Here is a 12,152-nt window from a genome sequence, read left to right on the forward strand (position 1 = left end):
GGTGAACTTCGTATCACATCCCTTCTAATATAATATATTTACTAGCTATTTGACCGAGCTTTGCTCGGTATTCGATAAAACACGAATAAAATGACATTTTCTAAAAATGAGCCCTAGCTAGATCGATTTATCGCCCCCGAAACCCCCTATATACTTACTAAATTTCATGAATATCGTTGGAGCCGATTCCGAGATTCCAATTATATATATATATATATATATACAAGAATTGCTCGTTTAAAGATATAAGATACTAGCGGCCCGCCCCGGCTTCGCACGGGTGGACATTGATTTTTAAATATTTTTTTTTAAATCTTTATTTCTTACTCAATCTTTATGTTAAGCAGAACATAAAAATGGCTTACACTATTTAGCCTGTAACTACTATATTATAATTATAACACACATTTTTATTGTATTTTTTTTTTATATTTTAAGTGTTATGTTTGATTATTTTATCCTTACCATTATTAATTTAGTAAACGTGGTAAATGTAATGGTTGGGATAATTATTGTTACACTTGATTAAAATATAATTTCATTATTATTATTAAATCTGGTAAATACTAACTAAGCTATAGCTGGTAAATAATTTGGCCTGGTTTGTACCGGCGCAACGTTACTATTGCATATTTTTAACCGACTTCCAAAAAGGAGGAGGTTATATGTTCGGCTGTGGATATTTTTTTTTAGATTAAAAAGTAGGATAATAATTGTGATGTCAGACATACGATATCGCGGACTTTTACGTCGATATCAATGTCCTCTATAACTTATAAGACTCTAGTACATCACTTTGAGTCTATAATTTATAAAGCTTACAATATATGGAATATTTTGGTAGTTTTTTTACACAATTAACATTAATGTTAATACGGTTCCCTTTTTTCTCTCATTAAATAATTATAGGCTACAGCCTTTGTTCAGCAGAAATAGTGTAGATTTAAAAATATGCATTAATTATACTTCCATCGGCATCGTGGGTATCGCAGACATCGTGGGTATCGCAGACACAATAGATCTTCAATAATTGTTATGCTGGCAGCCGGCTGTCGCTATTGGAGATTTAAAGTTATAGAAATTAATTATAATAGTCATTCAAAACGTAATGAATTAATGAAGCACAATAATATTATCCCATCAATGAAGCGGCACCCGGCTGTCGCATAACTATTATATTATAAATCTATTGTGTCTGCGATTCCCATGATCGAGGTAATAATAATTAATATTTACGTGGACTCTCCGGGCGAGCACACCCGCGCGGCTCGCCTTGACGACGTCCAATTCGCAACGTGCAGCAGAAATCGTAATATTTTAATTTCGCCATAACATTAAAACCAAACGTCCAATTTTAATTATTCTAAGACCAAATACTATCTACATTAACTGTACTTAGTAATGAAAAAATTTTTTTGATAAGAATCAATGCCATGAGTAAAATAAAGGCATTTAAATGTAGTCCAAAAACATTTCAAGATTTTTTAATAAAAAAATGGTTATTGTGCCTCACTCAACATAGATAGGTATAGTGTGTCGCGGACTTTTTTGTAGATATTTAAAAGATCTACAATTAAAAATTTTAAATTACCCATAGCATAACTTTTATAACACAGAATAATCAATCAAAAAGACCTCTGTAAAAAAGGGATTCCTATTTTGCCAACAGAGGAGAGTGATTTAAGCTTCCAAAATTTGTACATAAATTGGTTCAAGCATAAACTTTAATTTGCCCATAGATTATATGAAATGTATTTACGGTTTTTAAATTACGCGACAAAAACCATTTTGTCGCTTACGCCCTTTCCATTTTTTTGCTGTTCCATTGCTTGCTTTCTATGAGAGGCCGAGCCGGCCTCTCATAGAAAACAAGAAATCTAAAACATATCCAACACGGTTTTTCTACTTGAACGCGGCGTCACCTTAATAAAGATTTGTTCAGAAAAGGTGTGTCCCAAATCGATGACACAAGAGGCCATTTTATCTCGATGATGTCTTGGGAAAGTAAAGGTGCACTACTGATAACACAATATTATAGTGAGTGCTTTAAAACGGTGTACACTCATGCACACAAGTCTTATATTGCTAAAAAAAATTAAACCTGAAAAGAAAAAAGGTTGATTAGTAAATTTTTTATGTCTTGTAAGCTACAAAAAACTAAGCTTTTGTAATCTTCTTCTCATATATAAAATTCTAGTGTCACAATGTTAGGCCGCGTACTCCTCCGAAACGGCTTTACTGATTTTAACCAAATTTTATATGCATATTCAGTGGGTCTGAGAATCGGCTACTGGGTACTTTGTATATTGATAAGTGCATTCGTGGAATAAATAATAGTAAATTATTACAACTCGAGACTGACGGCGACCATTGTTTGTGCGACGGGATAGCGATGGACATTGCCATGGTGAGATACTTATTTAGATATTTCGTCACTTCAATAAAATAATATGGGTGAAATACTTTAAATATGGCAAAGAAACGTTTGCCAGGACAGCTAGTAAACGATAAAAATGTACGTAAAAAATTATAATCATTGTTTTTTCCCAATTAAATTTGAGAAAAATAAAGGGTTCGGTAGGTATGTACTTTTGAGAATATTTAACTTGAGTAATATTTATATTATGTTCTTTATTATTTAATACAAATATTAATACAATTTTAACAATATAACAGTGTCAATACAAGAAAAAACGTCTTGTTTAATACGCTGGAGAAATAAAAACACATAATATTTTAATATTGTGAAATTTACAAATAACTGTGCCACGTTCAAGGGCTCCCCAAAATATAACAACCGAAAATAACTTCCGTATGAATGAAAACAGTGTTGCCTATAAATAATCAACTTTGATTCGATTTCAACAAGTTTTGGTTTGTGTTAATTACACTTTGAACGTGAATTATGTTTTGACTGACGATAAACAGTTAAAGTTTTGTTAACAAAACTTTGGAACTATTTAGGTATAGACCAAGGGCATATTTATTAGGTTTCTTTACACCTTTAAGGCTGGAGCGATTGGGGATTTCAAGAGAACGCCTTGCCACTTCAACGATGTGAAGAGAACACACTAAGGGCATAGTAAAAGGAGGGGAAGTAAGTTATTTTCATACAAAGGCACCGCGCGCGGCTTGTATGTGTGCGCCATACAAGCCGCGCCATAGTATCAATGCGTCGCCACGTACGGCACACAACAAAATCTCGGCCAGTTTAGCTTCGTGGGTACCGCCGAGATTTTGTTGTGTGCGGTACGTGGCGACGCATTGATACTATGGCGCACACATACAAGCCGCGCGCGGTGCCTTTGTATGAAGATAACTTACTTCCTCTCCTTTTACTATGCTAAGGGTGAAGCCAAACGAGCGTAATTTGTGAGTCGTAAGTCGCAGAATTTCGGCTGGCAGAAGTTCTGCTGCATTCAGTTTCATTGCGTAATTTGTGAGTTGTGAGTCACAACTCACAAATTACGTTCGTTTGGCTTCACCCTAATTGTCACTTCTCTCTTTAAGTAATCCCTATTTCCTTTCCTGGGACCAAGGCCCGATCGGGGGGGGGGGGGGGGGGGGGAAATTACACCAACATCATTTTAGCGGTAACGTGACGAGGAATCAGATAGATCATTGAGTATGGATTACAATTCTCTATCCGACTGTACCTACTCGACTGTCCAGTGTCCTTGTACTCGCCATGATAAGTTTTTGATTTTTGATGTCGTTTTATCACATATACCGATACTGTCTGTTCATAGTTATTCTACCCTTGACAAAGCTTTTATGCCTACCACTTACAAATCATTTTCGTTTAAACTCCGAGGCAAGATAAGATAACTTTGAATTACCAGCAATATATGGCCAAAATAGCTGAATAGCTGTCGTTGTGTATTGTGTAAACACTAACCATCAGATAAATTGATTCATTGGCAGATTGCGAATCTTAATCTATCAACAACTCCCAAGCGGTCGATTTCGATAACAATTATAAAATAACAAAAGATTTCCAAGAATCCGCGATCGAGGGATTAATTTGGTCGGTCTATGTCAAGCTTAAATCATGGCTAAATTTAACAAAAGAGATCCGCCTTTAAACAGTATTGCCTTATCATGATAAGGATCACCTGTCTAATGCTTATCCTCTTTCCAACAAAAAAAAGAATCATCAAAATCGAACAAACATAAAAAATAACATACAGTTTAATAATTTAATAATATTATATTATGACGGTCGAGTTCTGAAACGTCCTTCTTTTTTAAAGTCGCAGTGATAGCATTGATAAAACCGAAAAATCGGTATATTGTTATGATTGTGGTGCTCGGGATGTAAATAAAAAAAGTAAAATTTATATCATGTAATACGAATTGTATAGTAAGAACTCTTAAAGACAATCAGTTTTACGCGTGCGATTTTTTTGTTCCATCTAATGTAAATATCATAACAGAATGTAAAATAACTAATAAGTAATCTGCATCTTACATAAATATTTAAGAAAGCAAAAATAATTTATTTCAGAAAACCAAAAAAGCAGCCTGAGTAAGCAACTAGTCATTGTGATTAATGATCCATATTTTGGAGTTTGTTTTCCCAGCAGACTTGTTCTCGCAACTTTTAAAAATAAACATCATTATCATGGAGATAAGTCGGCAGCGTTACTCGGAAACGGAAGTCATTATCATACTTTTTTAAATAAAAAATGTTGCTACTTTTGATAAAATAAAATTGCTGCCTGCTGGGAGTGCTGGGTTATGGGTATTCGCCGATCATCGTTGCGCCTGCCAAATCTTCTATGTGTTTTAGTAAATTTTTTCAGGCCCTAAACAATAAAGTATTTTATTTAATGCTGGTTGGACTTATCAATAAATTAAAAATGCAGTATGCAGCTTTACCGCGGCAGTCCCCGAGTGCCACACGTATTTTTTTTAATCAAGGCGTTCCTGGATTCAAATAATAATTATAATGTCAGACTGATCGTAGGCTGACCAAAGCGTACATAAAATGGATAAAACGAGTCCGGTTTTGTCAGTTTCAGCCACGCGCCAATCATCCAGGTTTATCCAGGGATTCATAGGCAGATGGTAGAACTACCAAACCTAGCCAAGATCACAATTAACATTGAATTGACATGATCCGACCAAAAGACGTTGCGCGTTGGTCAGTCAACTGCTGATACTTTTAACGCTAAATTGACTATAATGTGATGATCATAAAGACAACAATGATATTAATGATAATAAATGATATCTAGAGCTGTATTTACAATGAACAAAGCTAGGTTTCCGTGCCTAGATACACTTAATGATAAATTATACAGTCATGCGCGGACTTCCTGACTAGAACAATCATTTTAATTTTTATTGTATGTCGAACATAGATGCTACATAACCAGAGTTACATAAGCTCTTTCTTTTTTAAATAATCTACTTGTTGAAAACATAGTCAATCGTAAACATTGCAATTTGCAAGTGCCCATTACTGAGATTGAGCAAAAAATAACACGTTTGTGGTATGGGATTCATTAATATTATTTAATTTATTCTGTTTTTAGACTTTGTTGTTATACAGGCAACAATATATAATTATATTATATACACAATCTGTAAAAAATTCAGAAGTCTATTCTATAGCGGTTCTTGAGATACAGGCAGGAGGCGGAGGCAGGCAGATAGACAGACAACGATCGATAGGGTCCCATTTTTACCCTTTGGGTACCCTCGGCCCTAAATAAAAATCGGCCAAGTGCAAGTTAAATTCGCGCACGAAGGGTTCCGTACCACATTAGAGCAATAGTTGTGTGTTTTGTATGGGAGCCCCCCTTAATTATTGCATTATTTAAATTTTATTATAAATTATGAAAGTACAAATAAAACTGAGTATTTTGTGAATACTTAAAGTGTTTATGTATTGCCGTTATTGATATCGAGCAAAAAATAGCAAAAAATGACGTTTATTGTATGGGAGCCACCATTAAATATTTAATTTATTTTGTTTTTAGTATTTGTTGTTATAGCGGCAACAGATATTATACACAATCTGTGAAAATTTCAGAAGTCTAGCTATGAGAGTGGAGACACATACTACACAGACAGACGGACAGACATAGAAGTCTTAGTAATAGGGTCCCATTTTCAACCTTTGGGTACTTTCGGCCCTAAAAAACAAATAAATTATGACTAGTATTCAATAACTTACAGACAGTAAGCCTCTAAACTTGTAAATGCAGCCAAATTACCAAGCTGTAAATTATTATGATCGCTAGTAACAACATAATTATATTCGATCACAGTTCATGCGGCCTTCGGGTACGGAACTCCTCATCCGTAATGGGTGTCTGCGCGAAGGAAGTGGCCCGAGGAACGTCTATTTCGGTACGTAACTACTCAACATACGTGGCGGAGACGCGGGGGTCACAGTTGCAATTGCATTGATGACTTTAATGATTTGAGATTGTTTGGCGAGTTAGCACCTAGCAGTGGTGATCTATTAGAACAGTGAACACTTAATAATAATATACTTTATTGCATTCCACAAAATAATACAAGAAAACACTAAAATCTGAAAAGGACAACACAATTCTGGCGGCCTTATCGCTAAGTAGCGATATCTTCCAGGCAACCATCTTACGACTAGAACATTGATATAAAGATAACTTAAAAACGAGTGGATGCATAATGTGCATAACAAACTAAAACTAATAAACACACACACAAAACAATTAAAGCGAAAGTACACGATGAAAAACTATTAATTACCTACTTAACTACTAATGTTAAAAAATCTAATGACTAACAAGGCTACAATGTTTCATCCGTGTCATTATTGTTCAATGATTTAGTCAGATAATAATTTTTAAGTTGTCTTTTAAATGCATTTAAGTTTTCTGACTGCCTTACATGATTAGGTAAAGAGTTCCATAAGCGCACTGCGCGAGCCGAAAAGGAGTTACCAAAAAATTTTGTCTTTTGAACAGGGACATTTAATTTGAAAGCAAAACGCGCGCTGTCACTGTCAGAAAAAGTAAACATTTGCTTTAGATAAGGGGGAGCCATGGGGTCAAAAAGTATATTATATAGTAGGTGTAGCACATGAGCATTCCTGCGTAAACGAATAGGTAGCCACTTCAAAATTGATCTATGTTCCGAGACATGGTCGAACTTACGCAGCCCAAAAATAAATCGAATGCATAGGTTTTGCATGCGTTCGAGTTTATTTAATTGTTCCTCTGTCAAATTTATATAACTGACGTCAGCATAGTCGACAATGGAAAGGAGTAAAGTCTGTGCAAGCATTACTTTAGTCGGAATGGGCAAAAAGTTTTTAAGGCGTTTTAATGAAGCGGATGCTGCAAAAACTCTTTTGCAGACATAATTTATCTGGCTCGACCAAGACAATGTTGTGTCAAAGATAACCCCTAGATTTTTAACTGTCTCAGAGTACTTTATTATGACGTTGTTCAACATAATAGGAGGCAGATCCGAAAAACTTATTCTTTTTATAATGCCTTGGCTGCCAATAACAATAGCTTGTGTTTTTGCAGGATTGAGTTGCAAACCATGGTTTGTTGACCAGTCAAATATATTCGATAGGTCTTGATTTAACTTAGAAATAGCTGAAATTAGATTATCTAAAGTAGCATGCGAATATATTTGAAGGTCATCGGCATACATGTGGTAAAGTGACGCTATGTTATTACATATAGAATTAATATAGATTGAGAACAACAACGGGGAGAGTACACCGCCTTGTGGGACTCCAGTAAGAGTGCGGCACCAGTTTGAAGCAGTTTCATCGATTTTGACTCTTTGTCGACGACCATGTAGATAGCTCTGAAACCAGTTTATAGCATCTTTTGAAATATTTAGTGACTGCAGGATACTTAGCATGATGTCGAAATCCACAGAATTAAATGCATTAGTGAAATCCAAGAGAATCAAAAATGTAACTTTTTTGTTGTCCATCGCTAATCGAATGTCGTCGGTAATTCTAGTAAGAGCCGTAACAGTACTATGGCTTCTCCGAAATCCGGATTGCAGAGGAACAAGAAGGTTGTTTTTAATTAGGTAGTTATTGAGTTGTCGATGTACTAACTTTTCAAGAAATTTGGACAAAAACGGTAAAATTGATATGGGACGATAATCTGAAAAATTGATAGGCTTGCTTTTTTTGGGAATGGGAATAATTAGCGCATCCTTCCATTTTTCGGGAAATATACCAGAAGAAATGGAAGTATTGAATATGTGTGAGATAGCAGGTAAAATATCATCTAGGATAGGGAGAATCATATTACGACTGATCAAATCATCACCAACGGCATTCGAAGCTATGGACAAAATTACATTTTTAACCTCCAGGTCTGCAAATTTCTTAATTGAGAACGGCTCGACATTAAGAGTTGGTACCGATCTGAGAGCAGATAGTGTCTTAGCCTTAATATTTTTATCAAAATTTAAAAAATTAGAGCTAAAATGCTGGTTCAGGCCATCGATATTGCCGGTCTTGATAGTAGTCTGTTGGTGAGGTCTTCCAACTCCAACTGTTTTGAGGAACTTCCATACTTTACTGGTGTCACCGTTCTCTACGGAGGTGTGAATATGTCGCCTCTGTGCGTCTCTACAAAGCCTGTTGCAAACATTACGTAAGGTTTTATATTTATCTATATTTACTTGAGAAGGATTGCATTTAAGTTTTTGCTTAGCAATATTCTTCTTCCTAATCATTGCCTTAATCTCGTTTGTAAGCCAGGGTGTCGGTAGATGTTTTTGCTTGACAGGTATTATAGGTGCATGCATATCATACAGTTTATTGAGCTGTCGCGTAAGTATGTCGACTTTTGCATCAACTGTAGGCGCCTGTATGAGCTCAGTCCAATCGAGATTTCCGGCATCACGCTTCAGAGCCACTAAATCCATCCTCTTAAAGTTACGCCGCATCATAACTTTAGGCTTAAATTTAGGGGGCTTTATGTTGTATGACAGGTAAAGGAGATCATGATAGGAAAAGGAATGGGAGTCAAGTTGCCCATGACTTGTTACGTGATTTAAGGAAGAGACGATGATTAGGTCCAGTAGGGAGGGAGTACATAATGGGACATTATGAGTAGGATTAAGGGATAACAGATGGAGATTACACGATTCAACACTTGACTGTAACTTCTTAGCTCTATTATCATTTTTCAAAAGGCATGTGTTGAAGTCACCCATTATAATCGTGTGATCATATAAGGCTGAATAGGACTCTAGAAGGGACTCGAAAGAAGCGAAATAATTTACTTGTGACGGGGGACTATAAAAAACACCGAGAAGCAATTTGACATGACGCAGTTCAATTTCAATAAGAAGGTGTTCGGCGGTATCCGCAGGAGGTGGTTGTGGTGAAGCACTAACTAAGCGAAAGGGAATGTGAGATTTTAGATAAATAGCAACCCCACCACCACCCCTGCATGTGCGATCATTTCTGATTAGTGTGAAGCCAGGAAGAGAATAGCTGGTTGATGGTAAGCATGGTTTTAACCATGACTCGGAAACTAAAATGGCATGAATACAAGTTGATTCAAAAGTGTTGAGCAGCTCTGGATAGTGTGCAGGAATGCTTTGCGCGTTTATATGAACTACGTTAAGGGATTTCGGAGAGGTGTCTAAGCCCTCATGCAGTGCAGTACTCAAAGTGTAATTATTATCATGACTATTATCACTTGAACTCTCATCTGAGGATGAACACGTGAAAAACTCATCATTATCAGATTCAACCATTAAAGCAGTACGATTAATTACTAACTAAAAACAATAAAAAAAAAGCAAAATAAAAAAACAAAATAAATCAGACAATAAAGCTAATTAAAGCAAATAAGCACACTAACAAAACCAGCAGCATACTTACCAGCAAATAAAACAAAATATGAAAACTATCGCAAGCCCTTACATAATATACAATAAGTTTTAAAACATTAAAAATCAAAAAATGAGCAGCGCTACTATGATAATCACAACACAAGAGCATAAATGAATATTGTTCCAAATACATTTTAAAATAAAGAAAAAAAAAAAAAAAAAAGAAGTAGAAGAAGATGACAGTTCAACAACTTGACAAATGACAATGTTGGTTGTCAGTTGTCTCTTGTCACTTCTCTAATGTTTATTTGGACATCATTTGTCATTCATTGAACGAAAAATTTTTGAATTTTACCTGACATGTTTCTATTTATAAAATATACCGTAGTAATTTAGTGATTTAAGAATCTACCTGCCAGAAAAGTGATATTTCAATGAATAAGGAATGGCATCCGTGAATATAAAGCTACGGACAATACACAACACCACAATACAAAATCATATTAAGTATACGAAATTAAATGAGTAGGCATACAGCTAGAATAGATTAACACTGAATATGATTGGTGATTTTTTATGGTATCAAGCAATGATAACAATAAGCAAAGCGAAAGGCTGAGAAGAAAGCAATCAGATGGTAGCAAATTGAATAGAACAAAACTTACATTGAGCAGAACTATTACTTTCTTTTACCCTGTTTTTTTGATCGGGTCAACTTAGATGGAGGTGAAGCTGAAGTAGCCACAGCTTGATTATCATCAGTAGAGACAGGAAAGCCCTCCAAATCTGACACATATACTGCACGATGATGGGTGCCATCTGGGCCAAGAACAAAAATACAGCCATCCTTTGTCCAGCACTTTGATATTCCAAATCGCTGCCTGGCTTCTAGGAATGTTTTGTATCTATCCTTAGTTAAAAACTCAGATAAGCTCACTCCAGTGCCTTTCAAGTTTGTCTTGGAAAACCATATCTTGCTGCGCACCTCGGTCTTGTTGAATTTGATGAGTATGGGCCGGGGCTTGTCCTTTTTGACCTGGCCAAGACGCATGCATTTAATGATGGAGCTTGAAGTAATATCTTGATCTTCAATGTGGTGGGAGAAAAATTTTGACATATTGAGCGCTAGATCTTCCTTATCTTCTTCTGGCACTCCATGAATTAGGAGCATTTTTTTCCTGGAGCGCATTTCTAAGTTGTCACACTGGATGGATAAAATATCTAATTGTTTCTGCAGTGAGTTCAAGGCAAAAATCACGAATTGCTTGAAGTTCTGGAAATCCTCCTGTATTGCATTCTGCTCTTTTGCTTGTGTGGCTGAGGGATTTTTTTCTTGAAGGTTCCTTTCAAAATCGGCCATTCTTTTATTGAAGACTTGGGACAAATCATTGATTGTTTGTTTGATGGACTCCATGTTTATGTATCAAAATTAGAAGTTTGTGTTATTTAAGTAACTTATTTAAGACATGACAGTTCAGTATCCCTTACTGACCTTACTCATTCTCATTATCCCTTACCTCTTCCATTTTGAAGATAATCCTCCAAATTTAGGAACTCTACATAAAGGATCTGAAGAAGAGCCAGCCTTTGCCTCTGGTGACAAAGTTTATAAAATAATAAGACTGCTTTAAGCCTAGGTTATCTGGTTCGTTACGGTAGGTTCTAAATTTAGTAAAGTAAAGTAGTTAAGAGGTTAGGTTAGGTTAGGTTAGGTTACTTAACGGACGTTGTTCGTAGAGTCCACATCCTGAGGATGCTCCGGTGTTGGGGCGAAACGCGCGTCGAGGTTTTCAACCTGCATGGTGGTGAGGAGCCTTGCACGGATTTGCCAACATTATTGCTTGTGTGGTGGTGGTGTTTGCAAGTTCTTGCATGCGAGTGTACGCATAGGCAGTGTGGGAGGAGGGAGGTGCTGTACGCATGCCTATGCGTACACTCACTCATTTACTTAAAGGTGGAAGTTGTTTTCGCGGAATACTGCTAAAAATAATAACAAACTAAATTTAAACTATGGATTTCCGCAAAGTAACGCCTGATTCCATTTACTACGGTAGGTTCTACCGTCACCGCAACCTTACCTTAAGCGAGGAGTAGAGAAGCGAGGGTGTTAGTGGGTAGACCCTACTGGGGAGCCCCGCATACCCCGGCCAATCGCCTCAATCCGCCAGGGATGCGAAAAGCATTTCCCCATGTAAAAAAATGCGCTAAGTGCGAGTCGGATTCGCGCACGAAGTGTTCCGTACCGTTATAGAGCAATAAGATTTTGTGAAATTTTAATGTACTATCAGATAAGTTGATTCCTATGCAAATCGGGGACCTAAGTAGTTTGGTCG

Source organism: Aricia agestis, chromosome 20 (assembly GCF_905147365.1).
Source record: "Aricia agestis chromosome 20, ilAriAges1.1, whole genome shotgun sequence".
Taxonomy (NCBI): Eukaryota; Metazoa; Arthropoda; class Insecta; order Lepidoptera; family Lycaenidae; genus Aricia; species Aricia agestis.